This window comes from Argiope bruennichi, chromosome 2, assembly GCF_947563725.1.
Source record: "Argiope bruennichi chromosome 2, qqArgBrue1.1, whole genome shotgun sequence".
Lineage (NCBI taxonomy): Eukaryota > Metazoa > Arthropoda > Arachnida > Araneae > Araneidae > Argiope > Argiope bruennichi.
This window is the reverse complement of record NC_079152.1, coordinates 18,879,249-18,905,716: the sequence shown is the minus strand read 5'-3', so window position 1 is coordinate 18,905,716 and position 26,468 is coordinate 18,879,249. Positions and strand designations below refer to the sequence as shown.

The window sequence follows — 26,468 nt, the reverse complement described above, 5'->3', positions numbered from 1 at the left end:
TGGATGGGTTTGCGTTGCAATCAGGTTTTGATAGTTTATTTTGAAATAAATTCTATTTTCTGGTAAATATATAAATAAACATTTTCTTTGAACGCTTCAGCTTAGAATCAAGGATCACATATTTTATCTCAGTAATTTTTTTCATGCTGCATAGAGCTTTCAGAATTTTGCATTCATGAGGATTCTGGAAATGATTTTTAATGAATATTTAGTTTTACTGACGCAACTGTTAAAATATCTGATTAGGTTGTAAGGGTGCTTTTTCCGGAAAAATTCTATTTTATTTCATCATTAATTTCTAAACTTTGCAGATTCTAAAACAATCTTTGTTTATAGCATATATAAGGTAGAATTGTATACACAGCAATTACAGTAACACACAACAGATTTAAACAAAATCAGAAATAGTGATATTTTAAACCGGAAATGACTGATTTATTTTATTTCTACAATATTTTTCCAAAATGAATATTTGTAATGTTTATATTAACTCCTTATCTACTCAGCCAAAAGTTATTTATTTAGGCAATTTTATTAAAAACGAAAATATTTGTTTTCTGTTATTAGATGAACCAACCAATGTGTAGATACATCTTTTAATGCATTTTTTGAAGAATAAATATTTCATTGTGATTGATACATAAAAAATGCGATATCCCGAAAACAATCGAATAAATTTAATGAAATTTGGCATTCGTATATCAAAACCTTTGGTGTAATAGACCGAAGGTTTTTGGGATAGCTTCATTTAGTCATATTTTATAATCGTTTACGCCGATGTCCTAGCATAGGGCTAGCGCGTCTTCCTCGCGATTTGAGCGTCCCGGTTCGGCCATGGTTGTTCTTCTGTGTTCTCTCTGTGAGGTGTGTGAATGTGCCCCCCTGTAAAAAAGGGTTGTGCAAGCGAATGTGACGCATGAAGTAGCTACGTCGTACTCTTGGCCCTAGTTGGCGCTACTGAAAAAACAAGAGACTGTCACTCGGCTTAAATTGCTGACAGATCTGTCAACGAGCTTGTTAAGTGCCATAAGTAACAACAACATAATCGCTTTCTGCTCAAAATTGAAGAAATTCTGACCCAAAAGAAATCATTAATGGCAACAAATATTTTTTATCTTGAGATCTCTTACATTCTTTGTTTCCCTTTTATCTTTCCTTCTTTCTTTTTTTTTTATTCATGACTCTGAAATTATGGCTGAAATTTCATTAACCTTAAGCAAGGTTTAAAAAAAAATACCTAATGATTGTATACCTATTATTTATTCTAATTCTGATATTTTAAGTTTAAGTCAGTTATTTTGTACTTAATTTTTTTTAAAAATATATATAATTTAAAGAAAGGCTTGGCCATGACAAACGATAAAACCACGACAAAAGATATTATCTTACTTCAGATATCAACTTTTCCAATAAACCACGCGTACTTTAATTCTGTAAGTTGTAGTATTAAATTGCTCAATATTTATCGAACAAAATGATTAAAAATAAACCACCATTTTTCTTAGAATTTCTTAATTTTTTTTTATATGCATGAATTTATAGATGATTGGATAAGATACCAAATTCGCCCATTCAAAGCAGCGAATCTCGAATTAATCCGAGATTGTTAAAGAACATGAAGATTTTTATGCAAAAAATTTGGTTCTTGAAACAATGTTTTTTGTGTTCGCTTAAACAAAGAGTTCTGATTTCTTTTGAAAATAAAAACATTTTATTGCATTTCTTTCTTTTTTCTTATTTCTTTATATTTCTCTGGTAGCTTTTATGAAAATCCAAGTCTTTTTCATATTTACTTCCTTGTATATAAAGGGGGGGGGATCTTTTTTTCCAAAAAGGCGACTTCGTATTTTAAATATCTTTGAATCTGCGAATTATTTTGGATTATTTTTAATTATTTATTTATTATTTTTTATACATATTTTTGTGTTTGTGAACATGTAGTTGCATAGTCGAAAGAAGCATATATTGAAATTTGGTATGAATGTACTCCTAGCGCCGAATCTGATTTATATTAAATTTCATCCAAGCTCATTATTTTAAGTCCATAAATGATTAAAGACTACGATTAACATCGCCTATCTTATTATTTTATTTCACTTTTGTGCTTAGCAAATTACTAAAGTACACTTTTTTCCAAAAATTAAATTTTTACTAGAAACTAGAATCTCGTTTGTTTATGTTTAGAAGTTGGCAAAGTATGGAATGCAACTTTGATTGTTCATTTGGCAATGTAAACCAACTTGATTATTTCTAATAACATCTTAAGAGTGAAGGTGTTTTGGAAAATAATTCTTTCTACACGCAAAATTTTTTAAAAGCTACTTATAACATTTCGCCATTTTAACATATTATTTATTATTATTACTCGTTAGGGCGAATCAAAAAACCTCAGTGTATTAGAAGTTTAGTTCTTTTGAATTAAAAACAAATTGTGCATAGAATAAGAAGGGCGCTTGTCGGTTGTAACGGCGTCCAAAAAGCGCCAAGAAAGAATTTCGCCAATTTGACGTTTTCAATCGTCAAACTATATAGCATCCGATTCGCACGCTCGAAATTTTTCATAATAAATAATAATGCACTTAAGTATATTTTTTGTAATTTGGCGCTTTTTGGTCGCCGTTAAAACCGAATTGTATCGAAATAAGAATATTTTATAAAGAATATAATTTGCATTACCATGAATATGTATATCAAACATGGTGACATGAAACTGGAATCATAATTTTATATTACTAGGGAGCATTGGCCGACCCCGATACTTTCCTCGCCAACCCCGATATTGTCCCGATACTGTACGGGTTGTTCGTCAGTTCCACTTAGCAAGCTTTGAAATTCCACTCGCCATTTATTCAATGCTAGAAGCTTAATCTTTCCATGAAGAGGACATATGTTTTCCAATCGGCCTACTTCCGATTCAAAACTCAACAACCCACAATGAGAACATTCTTTGCTTCCAATATCTAAATATTCAATCAATTTTTTTCACATTTTGCCGCCAACTTAGCTGCTTTACGATCAACTTTTCTTCCCCAATTGAGAGATTCTCGCACGATCTTTCTCCGCATTTTTTTCCCCCGCCTGATATCGCTTTACGTTCCATTAGTATTTAAAAAAAAAAAAACAATACAGAGTTAACACAAGTATTGCCTGTGTGTTCAGACAATTGCTAGCCGAAAAAGATAAACAAATCGAAATGCTATTCATTAGAGTTGCGACAAATGGTGTATAAAAGAGAATTAACAAATAATTGGTGTTAATTAAGGTTTTACTTTAAACTTTTTTTTTACATCATTTCAACGTCAAATCCAAACATTTGCAACCACGTAATTATAATTTTCATTAAATATATCAAACAGTACTGGCAAAACAAACTTCAAATGTTACGGGTCAGATGACTCGCTATCTACCAGTCACAAAGCAAATAAGACGCAATGTTTATATCAAAAGAATTTATATATTAAATAGTTAAAGAGCATTTTTTGATAGACCGGTTATTTATTATCATTTATTATTTGAAAGGAACTTCGATTATGTAAAGTGAAAGTGTTTGATAATAAATAACAGGTTGGGTTTTAAATGGAAATCTTTTTGAAATACTTAACATAGAAATTAATGTTAAGCAATTGTATTGAGATTTTGTTTGGGAATATAATTAATAGTTTTTTTTTAAACCAACAGATGATGGTATCACTGACTTATGTATGCTTTCTAGCAAGGAAAAAATATAACTTTCGTCATAGCAGTTGAATGGCGATCAGCAGAAATTGAACTTAATTCATGATCATAATCTTGAATTAACCTTACAGAGAACATATTCAATAACTAACAATTAGAATGCCACTATTACAATGTAAAATTTCTGGCATATGCTGCTGTAGTTGGCTCACAGCCAATATTTTATTGGCTTTCTTAATATCAATGCACTATTTCCGTTTGTTTTATTTTTACTTTTTCGTTCACGAAATATGGAGAAAGTATAGTAGTCGTCAAAAAAATTTGAACTCGAGATTTTGACGAACCTCCACGTTTTAGACCTCCATTAGTTTGAAAAACACATTTTTGGAAAATGTTCATCTTTCTGTGACAAGGATAACTCGAAAACTCTTTGTGCTAGATGGATGAAATTTGGTAATTTTTACACGAAACTTGTAAATTTCTCACAAATTTGAAGCAAATCCTTTCAGAGAAAGTCTGTCTATCCACCTGTTCGAACATAAGTTAACACGATAAATACCAAACGAAGAGATTTAGATGAATAAAATTCAGTACACAGATTTACCATTTACAGTGAAGAGACCTATCAAATTTTCAGGCATATCGAACGGTAGGTTGGTTAACTTTATGTGGGCCTGACCTTTCAGAAACATGTAAGCACGATATTTTAAAAGCGCAAAGACTTATATATATAAAATTTGATATGTAATTTTATGTCTGCAATTTTTTTTCTGTGTCAAATTTTAGTTTCTATCGGTTGGGAAAAACGCGTCTGAAACACAAATTCTATTTTCGAGCCGCATACCAGGGATTAACGCTAAAAGAACTCGCTAACGATAACACGATAGATACAGTAAATACACGCCAAAAATCAATATTTCATAACTATTGTACGCCAATGCCATGCAAGGCGTTCACTGGGATAACATTTTTATTAGAGAGTATGCGAGAAAGTTTTCAGGAGACCACTCCTGCTGGTTTTGTATTTTTGTTGTTGTTGCTGCTGCTTCCCCCTGCATGTAAAATTGTATTTGTGTTAATTACTACTTAAAATATTCCGCTGACTTAATAGACAATACGCAATTAAATGGTGGTATAATGTGAACGCTAATTTAGCGATTGTAAGGTAATTAAAATTATCTGTGAAGTATTTTTTTTTTTTTTATTTTCTCGTATATAAAATATATAAAGAGAAAGTAGTGTTATCATCAAAAAATTCTGTCTAGAATTTTTGATGTATCGCCTCTTTGTTTCAGACCTCTTTGTGATCGAAAAACACATTTTTGGAATTGTATCTTTCGGTGAACAAAACCACTGAAAACTGCTTTGAGCTAAATGGGTGAAATTTGATATGTCGTCTCTACATCAAATTTGTAAATTTCTATCAAATTGTAAGCGAAATCCATTCACAGAAAATTTCTGTTTACCTGCGCAGTAAACACGATAACTACATAACTTAAAGAGCTAGGTAAATGAAATTTAATGCATTATTTTAACACCTAAAGAGTAGATTCATATAAAATTTTTAACAGAATCCGTTCTCTGAACTTGAGCGTCTGTGAATCTGTGCATTGGCATACTTGTAAAGGCGATAGCAGTGCAGGGATTTAGATAATTGAAATTTCGTCTGCCATCTTTTTATTAAAATTTGTAGTTCTTTGTCAAATTTCGGTTTCTATCGGTCTTCAAAAAATTGCCCAAAAGGCATACTTGATTTTGTTCCCCATATTACGAAGAACAAAACACTGATGTGCCGGATTCTGAAAATAAAAATTTGAGCACTTGAGTTGCAGCATTGCTCAAAGTCATCAGTTTTTATGCGCAGAGAAGGAAGAATAATACTTTTGTTAAAAAGAAAATTCCGAGGGGGAACACACCCGCTGGTTTGAACTTCTCACTGCTCATCTACGTGACATCATTAGCGCGGTCATGATATTTACGGATATCCATTGCCATATTGGTTAAAAAGATTACTTACTGATGTTGCAACATCAGTAAATGATTTTATACCATATAGGATGTTTCGAGTTAATGAGATTGTTTATAAAGAATTCTTATTTAGAATTTTTTTTCTTTCATGTAGAGTACAGTTCCATAAGCCTATTAAAGTAACAATGTCTTTTTTAAATGGCTGTTTAAAAAAACAACTTTGGAAAACTTCTATCCTCTTGAAATGTCTGTAACAATGTCATTTTACCAAAAGATGAATAAGACAATAACATTATACATGAGCGTCCTATTTTTAAAATCGTTGTTATTCCCAAGTTTTTTTTTTTTTTTTTTTTTTTTACTATATCGCTCGCCAAACCTATTGAAATACATGATACAAAATAAATTTTTGAGGTCAGGCATACTGGAAAGATCTTTAACATGCTAGCTGTTGTTGCGAGGGGAAAAAAAAATCTACGAAAGATTATAAAAATGCATCAGCAGAACAAGAATTAATTGAATGGATTTTTTTTAAAGGAAAAAAAGTTTTTAAAGTATCTTTTTAAATTGGAATGTCATGAATGAGGTGAAGACAAAGGGAGAATGTGTAAATGAAAGGTCATTGCTTTTAATTTGTATATTAATTCAGTAGATTTGTTTTATGACAGTGCAAAATCCTCCGGATGTAAATTCTTTTGACTGGATTTAAAGTTATAATGAGATTTGGCTATTTTTCATTGTTTCGAAAAAGTAGGTGAGCGATATTGTTGTTTGCTTTTCATTAGATTTAATGTTGAAAAACTAGCTTGAAATTTAATATAGAAAAACATAGTAACATTTCGTACTTCACTAATTGGCACTTCTTTGTGTATATATTCATTAAAATTGCGGATGTTTTAGTTTTCTTGGAGCTGCAGAGATGTTTGGAGTGTCTTCTTTTCAAAAAGTATTATTTTTCTTTATTAACCACTTATTTCAAATTTTATTTGGAATACAAACTCCTTAAACAGGGGGAGATAAGTAAAGAGTGTGTACGCATTTTTTTTTTTTATTTCTTTTTGTATTTTTACTCCTTCCCGGAATCGGAAGTGTAATAGCTTTTTTTATATTTTTTAATGCTTACTTATGTATCATTTTATTTTGAATAATTCATTTTCTGTTCTTCATCTAGCTGTCATTTGCATTTTACACAATCGTAGAAAATATTAATTTCCAGTAAAGAAATGTCATATTATCTGCTTATTCGTCAGCTTTTGTTGTTGTTAACTTCGGTCGACTTTGTTTTTGTTGTTTTTGCTTTTTTTTTCCCCTCTATCCAAAAATGATTATGCTTGTGTTACATTATTATTATGATAGATAGGGTTGCCAGAAATACATAGTTATGGGTTGAATAAGTAACACATGAAAAAAAAAATGGTTAGGTAATGATTTATCTTGCATTCCGATTTAAAAAAAATATTGAGGAAATTTAAGCACTCTATCAAAGTGGACATAGTAATAATAGAATGAACAAAATAATAATGGATATTAATAAAATAATAAATTACGGACAAAATAATAATAAACAAGGAATATATAAAAAAAAATTAAGTCAATTTCTACTTAAGTCAACATTTTTTTTTTATTTTAGTTACTTTTTATTAAACAATTACAATTAATATAAATATGTATATACATATGACAGAATTACAATATTATGTGGCAAAATAGAGCTTGACGACGGATTTGGCGACCAAATAGAAATTACTGGACCAATTTAATTAATTAATTAATATTTGAAAAAAACTCTATTAACATCATGTGCCATCCACTGCAAGTTTTAAAAAAATTTTATTTGAACTTGAGTGGACGAATAAAAAGTATTTTATTGACGATTAAAAATTTGGGCTAGATATATATAGAGAATGTGTGAGCTAATAGTAGGAATTGGGGGGGGGGACCAATCTTTTTTTTAGCCCTACCATATTTTATAAGTTGATCTTTCACTTTCTTGATTGCATTATTTCCTTCTTTCACATAATTATAAAATTAGGTACAGATCATTTTAAAATTATAATACCAAAACAAAAATTCTTCAAATATCTCCACTGATTACTTGTTTTTTGATTGACCGCTAATTTGACATAAGCTAAAATATTCTCTCTGTATTTATATTAGAGGCTGAAATGGCAAATACGTATTTGTATTGCCTTATTAGGGATGACTTCTAATCAAAACATTTTACAAAAAGCTTCAGTATTTCCATATTCACTTTCATAGTAGTTTCGCAATTTTAGTTTGTACATTCTCTAAATAATCTTTTATTAATACAAATTGATTAAATAAAGTCTCAGTATTGCCAATATCGTTGCTCAATGCAGAGTTGAGGAAGAAAAGGGGACAAGAACTAAAACAGGACTGAATAGTGAAATACGATGACAATTCCGTGCATATGGGATATATTACAATGCTATTGCTAAAAAGAAGAAAGTTCAACAAATAGATACTTATTTGCCCTGCTTGATCAATGCTTTATATACAAGATTAACTATCTAAAATTTTTGCTTTAATATATTTGTTGGTCAGGTTATTGAATTTCTATATCAATACCTAACCGTTTACATAAAACCTTCTGTATAATATTGAAATATAATAAATTTTTCGTCTACTCGAAATATCTGGATATCTGTCAAAAGCAAAGAGGAAGTGAAAAGGAACGTATTATAATATTCTGATAATAATTACGTATAACATAACGTATAATTCTCTGATAATATCACGATAAATATTAAAATTTTGAATCCCTTAAATGCATAAAAAGTTAGAATAGAATATATCTTTACTTTCACACAAATTGTTAATGTGTCATATTCTTCTCATTCTCATTTCATATGTAATATTTTATTGGGTGATATTTGTTCAGTGATATTGGGTTACTAAAACAATAACTAACTATGAAACTTTATATTCTCTCCTACAATCGTTTTCTAGGCCATATTCTTCGTAGCATTTTCCTAGTGATTTATGATGAGTATATTTGATTAAAACGTTTCCGAAATTTGCTCCAGATCATACTGGATTAACTGTTGTAATTCCTTGTTCTTAGATTATTTTTTATTTTCATCGTTTTGCCGGATTAAGAATACTCAGTCAAAACTAATACGGCTTTTAAATATCTTCTTAGTATTATTTTTTTTTATTCCTGTGCATTCATGCTTCGCAAGCATTGTTGCTTTCCATCAATTTTCTTTAAACGCTATACAGGTACACTGAAAAAAATAATAAAACCTTAAAACATTTTCTCTCTTTCATAGATAATAACAATAGTCAGTATTCTTCGAAACCTTTCAATAAATTGTTCATGAAGTAAGGATTTTTTCTCTTACATATATCATTAAAAAAAGAACCACGCGCAATGATGACCCCAGGAAGGTGTGTTTTAATATAAAATCCAAGCAACCGTTGCGCAAGAGAACCATTCTGTCGTAACGAAATGAAGGCGTAATCCGTTTCTAAGTGCTTAATGATGAGTTCGATTTCTGAAGCTACGAATTGCTGCTTCCTGTCCTTTTGATCTGTTATTATATACGCTAAATAAGAATTTGTTTCCTTTGTAATATGTTTGTTGAATTTAAACTTAATGAATATTAAAGTAAGTCATTTTAAAATAAGTATACTAAAAATCATTAAAAAAATTACTGTTTTTGTTCAGTCCACTTTTTTTTTTTTTTTTACTTCTTCAACAACCGACATTTTATTTTTTAGTCTCGAAAAAGATGACTTAAAGATGGGTTTGTTTTTACATAGGGAAAGAAAGCATTTGTGTGTGTGTGTGTGTGTGTGTGTGTGTGTGTGTGTGTGTGTGTGTGTGTGTGTGTGTGTGTGTGTGTGTGTGTGTGTGTGTGTGTGTGTGTGTGTGTGTGTGTGCGCGCGCGCGCGCAATAAATTGTAAAATATTCTATCATATCCCCAATAATGCTAAATTTTCTATTTTATTGTGAAAAAGTTGCTTTTAACGACCAGCTGATTTCTTGGTATAATTATTCATTCAAAAAATAACACAGATTTGTTTGCAGGTGGAAAATTCTGTTATATAAAGAAAATTGTGTTAACATACGTTTCATTCGCTTTCAGGAAAATTATTATTACGTGGTAGTAAATATTTGCATTTTTCGGTGAAATGCTGACAAAAAAAATGTAATGCTTTAATGCTGTAACACGAATGATTAGCTTTCCGATTTTTTACCTTTTCTGAGTTGCGGAAATTTTAGTCTCACGGCTAGCAGTCGTCTGAAAACCTAAGCAATACACATATTAACCATACATTGTTTTTTTAATAATGGTTAACATTCCGTTTTATTCGCTTTGTGATCCGTAGATAGCGAGTCACCTGAACCATGACATTTGAGGTTTGTTTTGCCAGTATTGTTTGAAATATTTAATGAAAACTAACATTAAATCGTAGTAAATATATGCATTTCATGATGAAATGATGACAAAAAAAAAGAAAAGCTTTAATTAACAGCAAATTAATTTAAAATATTATTTATTAATTCTACTTTTAAACGCACCGTGTATGGCAACACTAATGAATAGCATTTCGATTTATTTACCGCTTCCGAGGAGCGGAAAGTGTTAGTCTCTCTGCTAGCAATCATCTGAATACTTAAATAATAGACATATTAATTACATTGTTTGTTTGTTTTTCAATAATAATAGAGCGTACCAACGATATCAAATGAAGAAATAGAATTCGAAAATAGATCGAGCAAGAATCTGCCAATTCCAGAAGAAAAGCTGATCGTGAAATAGTTAATTTGGCGGAAAAACGTGAAAAATTGTTTCAGTATTTAGATATTGGAGATATGAGCGAAGAATCTTATTGTGGGCTTTGGTTTTTGGGAAGGAAGTTGGCGGAGCGGCAAACGTATGTTGTCATCATGGGAACATTACATTTCCAACATAGAACGAATGGCCAGTGAAGTTTAAAATCTTGCTAATTGGAACTGACGAACATCGGTGTCGTCGTGCGAAGGCGAACAGGGAACGAGCCACGCATTCCTCCCTGTTGAATAAAAAAAATTATATCATTTAAGGTTTATATATAATGTTAAAGTTTATATATAATTTTAATATTAAATTTTATATACAATATTTGTTATTTGTTACAAATCGTTTGAGCCGTTTCCAAGATACACGAAATAAATTTATATATACGACAATTGCCCGTTTAAAGATTGTTTTTTTATAAGTCTCAATAAATGGTGTATTCTTTAAATTAAAAAAATAATTTTATTATTATTATTATTATTAGCAATGTTCTATAATAAAGACTCTTAATTTTTATTATATTTTTTTAAGTAGTTAATGCATTAACTTCATAATCTAATTTAATTTTGTCTTTTTCTTTGGCATCTGACTGGTGATCCGTAGAATTGTCATTAAATGCAAACTACTAATGACTTCAGTAAAAATAAAACGTTAGTCACAGTAAATGACAGAACTTTTGATTAGTATTCCTATCTCAAAGCGCGAGCAACGTTTTATGTGAATCTTTTGGAGCCTACCCTTGCGTGTCTTTTCTTTCTCTGGTGCTTTCAACTTGGCACTTTTTTCATCATCTGGTTCTTAAATATTCTTCACGTCGTATTATTCGCTTGAGTTAATTCCTTTAATGCGGATGTTGCTAGGGTATTTCGGAGAGCAAATAAGGGCGTAATTCGGTGTGGAGTTAGCGACATCCGGAGTATAGCTGCTTTTCAGTGTGGATAATTTTCTTTTAAAAGTTTGAAAATTGTTTCGCATTTAAGCAGGACGAATGGCCAAATAGTGCATAAGATGCCCCTTTTGTGAAAATGAGTTTCCAAGAACTTCTATGGTTTTTCAGTAGTGGAAATAATTACTGTGAGAAGAATCAGTTTGTTCCATTTAGACCCCTTGAATTTTTAAATATCGCTTGGCCTGTTCCTTGATATGATCCACAGTATTCAAAAATTCGTGGAAAAATATTTTTCAACTTTAAATCTATTTAATATTTTGCATGTGCTGTAATATTTCCATAAACTGCGAGGTGCTTTTCTTTTCGTATTGATAAGATTAGCTTGTTAATGAAAATAAATATCCTTTCATTTAATAAAACGATTAAGTCCCGTGGTGAATTAATATCTTATTAATATTTTGTAGATTTTGAAAAGAAAAGTAGATTGTTTTTGGAAATTCAGTAAAATTAGCTGTTTCTTTTAAAGCTTACCAATCAAAATAGTTTTTAAGAAACTTTTCCTCTCGTTAAATTTATTTGCAGCTCGCGATCGATTATTAACTAATTTTGAGGATACATATTAGGAATTCATTTTAAACTTCACTAATAAATTTCAGTAAAAGCAAATGCTGAAATTTTTATCTTTTAAAAATTTCAATGTTAATTTTTGAATAAAGATTTTACATGAGTTAATTTTTTAAAGTCAAAAAAAAAATTTATTGTAGAATTAAAATGGAAAAAGCAGTGTGATCCTTAATAATGAAACTTAATGCTTAAATTCTTATAATAATGATTAAACAAATATTTTCGACTAGTCCTTCAAGTAACCAGCTGTTTCGCCGCGTCAGTATTGGTTATATTTGATTTCAGATTTTGATACAACTTAATGTCCATGATTTAGCTAAATCAGGTATTAAAACCATCTTATATTAATTATCTTGCATACCTCCTCTTTATTATATACATAAACCTTCCTAATGGAGTTTAAACCCCTAACATCAGAAAGCAAATTAAACATGTTGCACACATTTAAATAGAATCCTCCTTCTTTAGCTTTCACCAATGGAAAAATCACGCTATAAAATATTTCATGAATTAAAGAAAACGATTTGAAATTCAGGGCAACAATATAATATGCTATTAAAAGTTTGGCAAAAAAAATTTTTTTTTTTAATTTAATGCAGAAAAAAAAAAGTGTTTGTATATTAAATTAGTATCATTTCAAAAACACGTTTTTTTTTTTTTGTTTTGTTTTTTTTTTTAAATTTGAAGCACTGTAAAATTTATTTTTATGTAGTAATATTTTTGGTAGTTATCTCCAAAAAGCGTCAAAATTTATTTTAATTTTTAAATAATTAAAATTTGATACAAATCGCTCCGAAATAGCCATTTCTACTCTCCAAAGTATATATATGCCAAATTTGGTTGCTGCAAGTCAAACAGTTTGACCTGTAGAGTTCCTAAACTTACAGACTTACATTCGTACATTCTTCTTTGGTATTAATAGAGATAAAAATAAAGGTTTAAAATATTGTTTAATGCAGTTCTATTTTATTTAATATTCCATTTTAGATTCTTCTGTTGATCGTTGTATTTTTTTTTTATTTTCCATACATCTACTAATGATCTTTTTGAATTTTTTTATATTATTGACTTTTTTCTCATTTCTTTTGTAAGTAAAAATCTAATTCCTTAGAAGTTCTTACTGTCCTTTTTGCTACTATTAATTGTGAATTTATCAATGCATTTTTAAAGTGAATTCTTTTACTTTCTCAGATTTTAGTAATTTGTATATTATAAAATCTAACATATAAGAACATTACATGATAATTAAAAATTTGTCTCCTAAAGCGTGAATGAAATTATGGATTATCTCTTCGTATGTAAAGCAAACTTCTGACAATCAATAGTCAATTTTCCTCAATTTAATGATAGTTCCGGAGTCTTGAATAAACGCTGTAAACTTTTATTACCTAAAAATATCAACACACCAAAGTAAAAAAAAAAAAAAAAAAAAAAAAAAAATTATCTATTGGTTTAAAACGTTATTCTGTTTGTATTCATCCATTTCCAAACACTTGTCATTCACGTAAGAAAAATTATCCGAAACGCTGTTTACTTTATATATTCTTCAATATACCCTTACAATTGAAAAAAAAAAGCAAACAGACGGTGTGAATTTTTCTGACCTCCTTACGTTTTCAGCCCATCCATTGTTACAACTGTCGGATATTTGGCTATTCTAAAAATACAGGAATTGATTTTTAAAAAATATGCTTCGATTCCATTCTTCCGTTCATTGTTTTCTAGCAGAGTGACAGCAAAAGAGAATCAAAGCCTTACAAACAGTATATAATATAATCTCCAAGTCTACGACTACTTTTGTCACGAGTCATTAATACTGCTTATTTTAAAATCGTGTGTACAAAATATATTCCAATCTTTCGCTGTACTCATCTTCAAGTGAATTTTTTATTAGTTTCTAATCTAATTTTATGCGGAAAAATATCTTATCAAAAAAAAAAAAAAAAAAAAAAAACAGCTGGAATTTTGAATTTACGCATTTCCCCCCCCCCTTTTCTCTGACTTTATTTGCTATTTCAAAATCACCCGGATTGAACGAAAAATAATAGTTTTTTCCAAAACAGATGATTAAATACAACGATAATCGATAATGACAAGATACAACAAAAATGACAAACTAATGTGTTTCCAACTGAAACCACGTATATGGCACATGAAAACCATAGATTTTATTAATAATGATCCAACCTAAAGCAAAAAACAATATCACACCATCTCATAAGTATTCGGCTTCAATTCCGAAATGAAATGAGTACTTAATATACTGGAGAATATAAAAAAAATTTACTGTGCATTCGTAAAAGACAAATATTGTTTCAAAATATAGAAAAAAGCAGTGTGTGTGCGTTCGTGCGTGCGTGTTTAAGATTTTTTTTCTCATTTTATTTATTATGTTATTTAAATCAGCTAGTATATGCGCATGTGCTGACTCCACACGTGTTTTTAGAATTGATTTCTGAGAACTATCTTTATTGGTTGGTTATTATTAATTTTTTTCTACTGATAAAGAAAACTATAATATTTTGGTGAAGTTTTGCTCCTGATTTTTTTTCATTGTATGCGTTTTTCATTTGCTTATAAGCGGTGGATAATGTTGACCAATGGTCCTTTACTAATTGAATTTTGTTTGTTGATTCTGATTTTCATATTTTCGATAGCCTAAAAATATTTTATTTAATTTTAAATTTTAGTGTTTGTATGCTCCATTTGTTTTGTTGCGTTTATATCCAAAATTCTTCCTTCCAGTTATGAAATTGATATATTAGTGAATTTTATTATTTTGTATTTTATTAAACTTTATGAAATTTCCTTACGAATGGCTTTAATATACTTACAATTTTTAATCTATTATTTAACACTTCATGACCCCCATATATATCTTAAACTATAAAAAAAAATCAAATACTATAATTGTATCTTATTTCCAAGAAGGAGAGATAGGGGGAGGGGAGTATTGTATTCTTATTTTGTACATCAATTTTATATTGTAAAAGAGAAAAAAAAATTCAAGATCCAAAAAAAAGTTTATTTAACACAAAAAAATCGAAATCGTCATTTCAATATAGAATTGAAAATACTGTTTGCAGCATTCCTTTTCATTTTCCAAAGAATTAAAAAAAAGAATGTGGATAAAATAAAATACAGTTTTCTAACATTCCGTGAAAATTGACGTCGCTTCAAGTAAAAATTATATATTTAAAAATACGATCAGTAGTTTCACTTTCATGAAGAAATATTTTTGAATCACTATCATAATATAGACTTTAGTTCTGAAGCCCAAATCGCGATATCGTGAAATCTTGCTAGAAACTTCAAATTTGATTGATCGTTATTGTAGTGAATTGCATTGCTTATCTTTCGTGCATTTTTGATCATGAATGGATAAGGGCAAATGCACCAGTCTGAATGACATATGATGTAAACAATGATAAGCAATCTGTAAGATCAGCTAAGTGATGTCAGTATTGTTAAAATGATTCAGAAAGATGGACTGATGTTACTGAAAATGCACTAAATAGCTAAAACAAGGCGGAAGTCATACTTATTATTGCATTGTATAACAACTAGAAAAACATTTTGCTACTTATTTAAAAAAAAATAATAATAATAAGGATTTTTTTTTTTCTCCCTTTTAGATAGTTTTAAATCTGCTTGATATTTTTTTACCCTAGATTGTTAGTATGTTGTTTGTATTGCATGATATATTATCTTTCTGTTTTAAAATATAGTATATCTTGAGATAAAACATAATGCAGTTTTCTAACATTAATTTTGTATATCTTCAGTTTATCTGTCTATATATCTTCTCTTTCCATTTTAAAATACTGTATATCATAAGAATTATTAGATAAATTTTTTAACGATGCAGTGTGTGTGTGTGTGTGTGTGTGTGTGTGTGTGTGTGTGTGTGTGTGTGTGTGTGTGTGTGTGTGTGTGTGTGTGTGTGTGTGTTTAAAGATTTTGTACTTTTCCTCTATCTATTTGGTATCTGTTAAGTTCGTTGATTTACTGTAACCATCCCTATTTGTATAAAATGAATAAAATTCAAGCGAAAATGAATTGCAATAACTTGAAAAAAAAAGTATTTTGTTAGTCATTTGAAAAAAAAAAATGTTCAGATTAACTCAGTTGTATTGATGCGTTTGAACGTTAGGCGACATTTAAAAAATCAATGTTTATTTTGGTTACAATGATAAAAGAAAGATTCATATTTCAACAAAAAGTTAGAAGTAGAAATATTAGAGTTAAAAAAATCAAATTTCTAACTGCTTTTGACATATGATCAAAATATTAGTGCCTCCATGGATATAAAACAATTCAGTTTTCTTCTTTCCCTTATTTTTTTGTATGCTTAAGTATGTTATTTTTGGCAACAGCATGTTTGATATTGCAATTTTACATGAACCTTTGTCATATTTTAAATTTTTATCAGTGATAAGCTAGTTTTCATATGTGTAAGATCGCATACAAAATGATGCTGTATCCTTTCGCATTCAATGTTTTCCGCAAAGATATATACAAGATGGTTTATTATTATTGATTATAAATCATTTATATTACTGCATGATGTATAAATAATTGAAGTTTATTATTACAATTGTTTTAAAATCGGTGTTTCTATGACACACCGATGTAACTATCAAAGGTTGGTGAATACTGATAGTTAATGACAAATGTCTAACTAAGGTTTTCTCATTAGCTCATAAACTGACGTTGCCCACTTTTTAAATGCGAAGTCTTTTACTCAATTATATTTCTAGTACATGATTTGTGAGCAAGTGTTAATGTGTATTAACTTTTAAATTGTGATGGACATGGGGAGGGATTTACATAATTGTATTATTTTCATCACCGATATATTCATAAAATAATCGGGTTATCTGATTTAAATATCTATTTTCTAACCCTTTCAGTCATGTTCTGAACTTTCTGGCAACATAAATTCAAGTCATTCTCTGAATACATGAATTTTTAATAACAGAATTGTGTTTTTTAACTAACCATCAGTTAGCATTTGAAAACGTTTGCCTTTTAGATGTCAAATCTCGCATGCCACTCTCTTTTATCAGAACTGGTAGCTTTAAGCAGATATATAATTTGCAAAATGAATAGTAAACTCTGACAACGATTTTAATGCAGTAATTCATCTTTAGACTTTACAAAGTTTTACATGTGTGTAATGCAAGAATCAATTGTGTAGCAGAGTTGACATGTTTTTTAAAAGTTGACAATAGTATCATTCCAAAAATCAATTTATTTAAAGCTGGAAATACTTTAATCTACGCAGATTATTATAAGAATCCATATCTTCGATGCATCTAGTTTTATGATTAGAGAGAAAATGCATTAAATTCACTTATTAAATGTTCAAAGTAGAAAGATGCTGCAAGCAAAGCATTATGGATCAGAAAGAATTTATTTTAAAAGCGATAGATAAATTGATGTGTATTACATATTGTTGCGAATCTTTAATAGCATTTACTTGCCAAGTCGGTATTTACGGTTAAAAAGAGAGATTTATAGTGATTCTTAATATATTCGTTTTGGTTGCCTGGTGAATGATTCCTGATCTTGGTGATCATTTGGCGATAAAAATGAAGTTTTTGAAAAATGCATTACTAATAACTGTATCTGAATTAGAAACAAAAATCCGATTATTCTTCTAGAAAATTCTATGACCTGTCGGAAACATATGAATTGGAAATACTGAAGCAATTCATGTCAATTCTCTCTTGAGTTCTTATCGCATTGCCATCTAGCGATGTTGAACATTATTGATTGTGCCGTTTTTTAATTAGCGATTTCTTTTCTTCGTGTGTGTTTTTAATTTCTTCAAATCATATTCTTTGAGAACATGTTGGATGTATTTTTTTTCTTTTCTTTTCATGTGTTTCGTGTTTTTTTGTAGAACCTAAATGCATCGTATGCCCACCGGAAGATTTTTTTAATAATAAAAATAATCTCTACTAATAATAACGAAGTATGTGTACGTGCGTATTGGTTCTTTACAAGCCAAATCATTTGACCTAGAGCAAACATGGCATATTTATTCTTTAAAAGGTGGAAATATGCAAAACATGACATTTTTTTTAATTGTGATTTTTATAGCACAGAAATTATTTTTAGCACATTTTAAAATTCAAAATATTATCTTTTTAATGATGCCATTTTTTTCTATTTTTAATTAAGTTTTCAAAATATTTTGTGTGTTTTTTACAGCAATATGTTTTTATTGTTTAAGTAAAAAATTCGTATTGTCATTGTTAATATTAATTGTCGTAATTGTTAATTATAATTTCGTTAATGTTATTTACGTAATTGTTTGTTACTTTTTTTCCCTGTTGTTAATGTTCATATTATTAAGATTCGGCTTGTTTATCCGTGTGGATTATGTTTCAATACTGAACTTGCTTTTAATGAAAGCTTTCAAATTTTGTTGTACTTGCGATTAAGATTTAATTTCATAAATTAGTAACAGTGACTCTTTTTTAAGTGATTCCATCTTTAAACATTGCTTATTTTAAATGTTATAAAATTCGATGTATAAAAGTATAAAGAGAAATTCAGAAAATGCATAGCACGTTAGCAGAATGGGGTAAGATTAGATATTAAAATAGTACAATTTATATTTCTATTAAAATTTTAAATTAAAAAATAATTAAAAATTTTGCTGAAGAATTTATTAAAGCAGAGTTACACGAGGTATTGAGTGGAATTTTAAACACCCATTATTCCTACCGAATCAACTAGTTCACAAAGGCGTCTTGTTTTTTATATTCAGAAAGTCACAATTTATTTTATATTCCAGGTAGCAGTTTTAAAAATTTTATGGAAGGTACAAAAATTATTCACAATCTGTTTTTATAAAGAGTATTGTTCTCAAATAAATAGAAATTCGATATTTATAATTAACGGTAACTTGCTCTAGAAATAACACTCCACGCTTTGACGGTTCTGCGTATACAGTTAAACCAAAATTAATTTAGTAATGTTGTGATATTTTGAAGTATGAGTTATTTGACTTCATACTTGCTTTAGTATTTCAGAGATTGTAAAATTTTTAATTAAATTTTCATTTCTGATAATATCTTTCTTTAGAATCATACATTTGTGCTGTTTGGTATATTAATAAATGCTCTGTTATAAAAAGATGTATGCCTATCAGTAACCGTCTCTTAGTGAAACAATCTCAAACGAATGTGTCTCGATTCTTCTAGCATTATCGTTTTGAAATTGTATTTTAAAGATCTAATCAACTGTAATATTAAATGTTTTGATAACATTTGACTTCGTTACACATATCCTTGTCATTGTAACCGTTTAAAAGAGTTTTAAATTGCATCGTGCCTCCTACTTTTCTGCGACATCGGAGGATTGTTTTGTGCTTAACCCATGCCTTTCAGTCTTAGTCGTGTCCATGGATCATAAACGATTTCCTTTCTCTTAAATCTTCTTCTGATCGAAATCAATTTGCAGTCAGTGTAGCTAAAACAGTGACATATAGCTTAAGGCCGGAAGAAGGCGTTTTTGCGTGGATTAATGTCATTCCTAAAATGGAGTTGTTGAATGCGTGAAGTAAATACTCATAATCTTCGTATTAAAATGATGATTTGAAAAAAGAAACAGAAAAAGCACATCCGAATGACTTCAATCTGTCATGCGTAAAAGAGCTACTTCATGCGAAAATATAGACCAGCCCTCAAGCTATGTCGATATTATCAACTATTCTATAGTGTGTTAATTCATTTCCTAGATATTGTTAAATAGTGCAGATTTTTTTTCCTTTCTTCATTCACCTCTGAAAATTTTTGATGAAAGAATACATTTAATTAAAAAAATGTTATGGAAATATGTTTCAATGTGTTTTGACTTAAATTGTAAAATTTTCTAAATAATTTTCTGAAGGAAGAATTTTTATCTGTAAATCTTTTAAAATCCTATATTAATATTTCTTCATGATTAATAGTTATCATTAATATCATGTTCCCCGCCCACCTCTTGTTTTTAGTATGAGCCCTTATAGATAGATTGTCGCTATTTCTAATGTTTAATGAAAGAGCTTGTAAAGATCGGTCGGTCTTGATCTTACGAAGTTCTAAGTTTAATCTAAGATATCGTAAATGACACAAAATAATTCGAATTATTTTGCTGCTTCTATAAAAAAATTTTTTTTAACGTTAGAAAGAGGTGTATCATGTTTGAAACAATATTATTGCCCCTTCTATTTCCTGTGCATTTCATTTTCCATTTAATTGTCTACAATTTTGAGAATAAAATTAATTATCCCCTTTAAGCGACTTTTATAATAGAATCTTTGTAAACAAATCTATAAAATATAAAATTAGCAAGAATAATCCTTGGAATATATACTTCTATTCAATAATTTAGAATTTGGTTACAAAACAAATAATTAAAAGTTTGTGTAAAAATGATAGCTGAATTTTTTTATACCGTTACTCTTAGCCATTAAATGAAAAACGTTGTTCACTTTCACACAAAGTTTCAGCTAAGTTTCCTGTAAAAAAAAAATGAAAAGGAGAAAAAAGAAGAAAAAAAAAGTATAGAAATAAATAATGTTTATCGCATGAATAGTATTTACAAAAGAATTTAAGGGAGAGAGTAGAATATTTGCATCTGTTCGAAACGACTGTGCTTTGGATAATTCAAGGGGATTAACAGAATTATTTTTGAATATTTTAAATCAAAAGTTCGGGGAGATTATTCATGTAGCTCATGCTGATTTTGAAAATATTTCTAATGCGAAAGAAATATAAAAGAAAGAATTTACTACATTTAGAAGAAAGCAACTGTTGAAAATCTCTGTTCACTGAGTAAATTGTTTTTAACCACAGATGTAGTGCGTTCTGCTAGTAACTATTTTACTTTTTACAGAATGAGTTATATTGTTACAAATTTCTAATACTGTTTTCCTCCATGTTAGACTTATAATTAGAAAGGGGGATTTGCAGATATTCTTCATAGATGCCAAACTACTGATCCCTCCCCTCTTCTTCAAGCTTAACGATAATTTGTAGACAGAATGAAGATGCTGGAAAATACAAAAATTATGGGCTTATCCTTCTTAGGTACTAGATTCTGGAGATGGCGTTACTTCCATGTGACGTTACAACCTCTATGAAAGTTATACTCAAGAGGCTAAAATGACTCAATGCGTCTATATTTTTCAGTATGAATTGTTAAACTTTTTGACGCTATGCACTATTGCTAATGCTTTTACTGTTACTTCATTAGTGCTTTACTCTCTGCTTGTATTGTTAATCTGTACAAGTGCTGTTCCTTGTAAACATCTTTGCTGTGTTTTTATTACATGTGCTTCGTGTTTTCTGGCGTATTCGAGGAATAAAGTGTCTTTGTTGCATTCGTCGTAGTACTTCGTAGACTGCATTCGCCGTACACTCATCAGATAATTTTCGTAAAAACATCCAAATAGTTTTTTTTTTTTAACTATGTAAATTTTGGCTGTATTTTGGCAATAGCAGGACACTGCTTTGTAGGGCAGGGCATATTGCTTTGTAATTTTTAAGATTACACAACAGTGAAGATGCTTGGTAAATCCGAAAGATTCTATTCTTCTTTAGAATTTGTAGAACTTGAATTGAAAAGATTCCAATGCATTTTTTTAATTTATTAATTTTATCAATATCACTTCATTCAAACATATTAATACTTTTTTTTTTCCGTCCTTATTTTTTAAATAATTTTATTTGTGTTCTTTCTTTATCAGGTTTCTTTTTATTCCAGGTTGACTTCTATTTTCCAGTATGAATTTTTAATTTTATAATATTGATCATTATTTTACAATTAGCAAAAATTCAATCAGCAATTCTTTTCATTAGAATTTAGTATTGGTTTATAGTACATTGAGATTTGTGGAAAAATTTGGCATTTTTATTATTATTTAAGTAATCGTTTTAAAAATCCATTTGTAACATTTCTTCATATATCCATTGCTAAAATGTTACACTAGAGAAAATCTTTTATTTTGAATGAATTCATAATAACCCTTTCCTGCTAAAACAAATTTGTCTTACATATGGGAAAGAATTGATTGCTGTTTGAATTTTTACTTGTGTTTCTCTTTATTATTTGTTCAATATTATTTGGATATTCACTGAGATGAAAATTCCTTTTGATTGTTTTTATTGCTGTTGTTTGTAAAACAAGGTGAAGTATATAAGGTGGAGAGTGGGGTGTAGTTTGTTTTCGGTTGAACTGTTCTGAGCACGGGGCTGTACACGATTGGAGATTCATTCACCGGAAAAGAAACATTATTTTCGAAAAAGAAAAAAAAAGCATCTCCAAAATTTCAGATGTAAAAAATGCCTTTATGTGTTTATTTATTTTCCTCTTTGCTATATACTTTGAATTTAAGTCATAAAAAAAATCATAAATTGTATGCAGTATGAAAGGATTTGACATTAATTTAGTCTCCAGAATCTGTGAATTTTAAATTTAAAAAAGGTAGCGTGTTTAAAAAGATGCAATTTTCTTTCCTAGTCGGTTTTGTTATAATATCTTATTAATGAAAATGATATGCATCTTATATGATATAAAAATATCACATTGATTGGTAAAATCACTTTGTGTGTTTAGATAGATGTATTTACAAACATTACAATCAGATTAGAATTTAGAAAGCGCAAATTTATTATTTTCCTTGGGTGTTGATTTGACTTTCGATTCCAATATGTTTGATGTTTTAATGCTTTTATTACTGATTAATAATATATGTTTATGCGTTTATATTAAAATACATAATTTGTAATTTTATATGGTAAGCAATAATTCTATCTAGAAACGATTTATCCCTTCTTAATAATTCTTTATCGCATTTAAAATGTTTAGTTTTAAATGCGATATATATTATATTCAAATGTTTAAAAAAATAGAAATTTTTCAAGTTAATCAGAACAAGCATTTTTAATTATAATTAAATAAGTATTATAGTATGTGTTAACATATTTCCATTAAATATTACTTTCTTTTTCCTTTTTTTTTAAATTTGGTATTTTAGTAATTGTACGCCTTTTTAATTTCTCATCTTTTAGAAAATTTACTTCCTTAGAGAAATTGTTAGAGAGTAATTATTAGTGCCTACTTACTTTGATTCTTTAAACTATAATTATAGTTTTCTCATTTTGCGTAGCATTTATTGGAGTAAATTTCTTTGCATTACGAAATTATACCACCGGAAGGCATTCAAAATGGGAGTGGAAAGCTTCCGGTGTGATAGTTGGCTTATGTTCCCTGATGTGCAAAATAATGACATGGGATCGAGTTACCTTCACTCCGTTGATAGGACATATCCTTATAGAAGGGATTGCACCGTGGCCCATGTCCATTAGCACTCGATCTTATAAGTTAGAAAGAAATAATCGTTTATTGAAGTGAGCTACATTTATTTTTTGTCAAATGAATATGTAACGAAGTATTAAGAATTTTTAAGAAAACTTGGATACAATCGTATGTGAATTTTGATTTTCATATTCTGTTTTGTTAAAATAGTGTGCACTGCATTGCAAATTTTCAAATCTTTAATAATGATTTTTTTTTAAAAAAACCATAACATCTTTTTTATTCTGTATAATTTCTTAGGCATTACTAATCATAAAATATGTGTGTGTTGATTGAATGTGTAATTATTTTACTACGCTGATTTTTACTATATTCCTTTCTAAAATGCTTGCTGTACTAAAATTGTCCTCACACACAGCTAAATAAATGGTTGTTAGTGACTAAGTCGAAAGATAAAATTGCTTGCCAATTTATTTATCTTTCCTGTGAGATAGGAGTGATATCAGTTTCTTGAGATATGATGATCTTAATACAAGTATTTGAAAATAGGCAATGTCAAGCAACCTCGTTTTCAAAGTAACTGAAAGAGAGAATCCTTGCAATTTTGTAAATTGCTGGTCTCATTTCACATTATAAGAAAGAGTTTTCCCGTCTGAATGCCTTTTCATAAATCCAGTCCTTTGTGGTTTAAGAGTCTCAAAAACAAATTATACTGTCAACAAAGAGAAGAAGAAGAAAAAAGTGTTTGCATTGTTTATTTTTTTTAAAAATTCAGCTCTGTCCTGTTCTACTTTGAAGCAACGTCATCATCGATCAAAAATTTGGATTCGTTATACCGCGATATGCATTGATCTGGAACTTCACGGTCGCCTAAAACTTGATGGCGGAAACGTTTTCTCTTTTATTCTTAATTTCGGACAAAAGCACGATGAAGTTTGTAAAAGCTGTTTATGGCATTAAATGTCTTTTTTTTTTTCTTTTTTTTTTTTTCAAACTGTGATCCAAGCGACAGTTAAGGTCGATAATTCTTGTCTTATTATTTTTTTTTCCAGTGAATATTTAGAAAGCAGGTTAGTTAGAATCGTATTACCCTTGCTGCTTTTTTGAAAAATTATATTATTCTTACGTCACGAAAAATTACGCAATTTAAATAATTTTAACACCACAGAGAAATTGAATATTTTTGTATAGTTTGTTTTGAAAGCAAATTTTGCAACTTATCTTCTTCATAATTGCGCGAATGGGAAGCAAAAAGGTTTTAAGTTTAATTATAATAAAAACTAATTTGCTGTAGTTTTTCTATATTCAAAACGGCTCTAAAATAATTATATAAACTGATAGTCTTAAAATTAGTTTTGATTAAATGATGAAATTAAATATACAATAATTCTTTATTGATTTTTGAGCATCTGAAATGTGTTGTGTTATGAACTTACTGTGCTATAAATAAAAACGTATGGCTTGGATTCAAAAGTAGCTTAAACATTTATTGTAGGAGAACTCATATCAACCTTCCAGACTTTAAAAAATATTTTAAAGGCTTTCTTTTAACTCGGCAGGGATTTTTTTTTAGAATATAGTATACTCCCGAGTATCCGGCCTGATGTTACAGACAGGTAGGCTGGATAACAAAAATGCCGGATAAGCCTGAGTTCTATGAACTCATTTCATTGCTTACTAATACCAGAAGACAATTTTTATACCAAAATTCACTGTCATAATGTGTATTTTCTCGCTCCTTATTAAGCCCTCCATTTATCTTAAGTCAGATAGAATGTGAACCCTGCCGCAGCCCACTGAATCATAGAAGCAGTTACCGTTAAAGTGTCGAGTTAAAATAGAAAGTTCTGTTCTGGTAGTTTAGATTTGTTTATATACTGCATCGCACATTTTAAGAATTTATAAGAGAAAAAGTAAGTTAAAGGATATAAACTGTTTACAATTCAACATAAATTCTGTAATCTTCACTGTGGTATTTTTAAAAAAGCATTAAGTACACCCCAAGAAACATTTACGAATCCTGTAAATACTGTGTAATTATAATCAGGAACAGCGGCAACAATCGAGGTCCGTTGCACACTGACTGAACAATGAGCAAAACGCTGCTCTTTTTCTTTCACAACTTGTAATTTGCATTCGACACGTAAGAGGATTGTAGCAAACACCGATTCCAATGCCTTGGCAATATTGCCAATGCTTCCTCAATTACCTTGCCTTCCTCAATTACGATAAAGAAAACTAGGCCGGATAGTCGCGAATCGGATACTCGAGAGTGTATTGTATTCCTGAATTGGCCATATAATGTTACAAAATGGATTACAAGGTTGTCTTGAAAACTTTTTTATCCGCTATAACTGAAATAAAGACTATTTCAGATTTTTAATAGTCGAAATATTTCGTATCTTATTTTATACTAGCCACTTTTGGCGAACAGCTAATTCGCTAGAATGACGTAAATAATAATATTTCATTTTATTTAGATTACTAAATATATTTCAAAGAAGATTATGAAATCTAAATTTTATTCTTTGGTCTTAAGGAATCATATCTGTGAAATATTCTTGAAACGTTAAAATAAATTAATGAATGTTTCTATCTTCTGCGATCAAATCTAATATCGATTTATGAAGTTTAAATATTACGATTTTAGAACAATCAACATTTTCATAATCTTAGACTAATCAGTCTTGAAAAACTTTGGGCTCTAATTGGCATATCTTCGTAAACACGGTTGATGAAGCAAGTTTGAAATCGCTCTTTTTTATAGAGTAGTTGATATATTCTGATTTTCATAAATCAGATAGGTTAAGTGATTGATTTAATTGATTGGAGTGCAACTCTTTCTACTTAAAATATTGATGTGTCAAGAATATTTTGTTAAATATGACTCACAGAGCAGAGAATCTATCTAAAAATGTAAATTGAAGCATTTATTTATTCGTGAAAGCATTTATTGATTCAAGTTTTATAAAATATAATTATTTACTTCATTTAGAGTATTTTGTTAGTAGATGTATGTCCGTTGCTAAAAATTTGCAAATTAGCTGTTGGAGCTTTATTACAGTAGTGTATATATTAAACTATGTTTCCCTTAAATAAGACTGATTGATTGAATTAATAATATAGATGTTGTAAAAAGTCATAGAAAAGTGTCCTTTGCATTTATTTTTTAAAAAAAATATCCTAT

The 26,468-nt window shown here is 29.1% G+C and overlaps 1 protein-coding gene across 3 annotated transcripts in view; it reads left to right on the top strand.

The window, feature by feature from the left end:
- Positions 1–26,468, top strand: part of LOC129989732 (elongation factor-like GTPase 1) — a 171,395-nt gene that overhangs the window by 52,499 nt on the left and 92,428 nt on the right. The window lies entirely within an intron of this gene.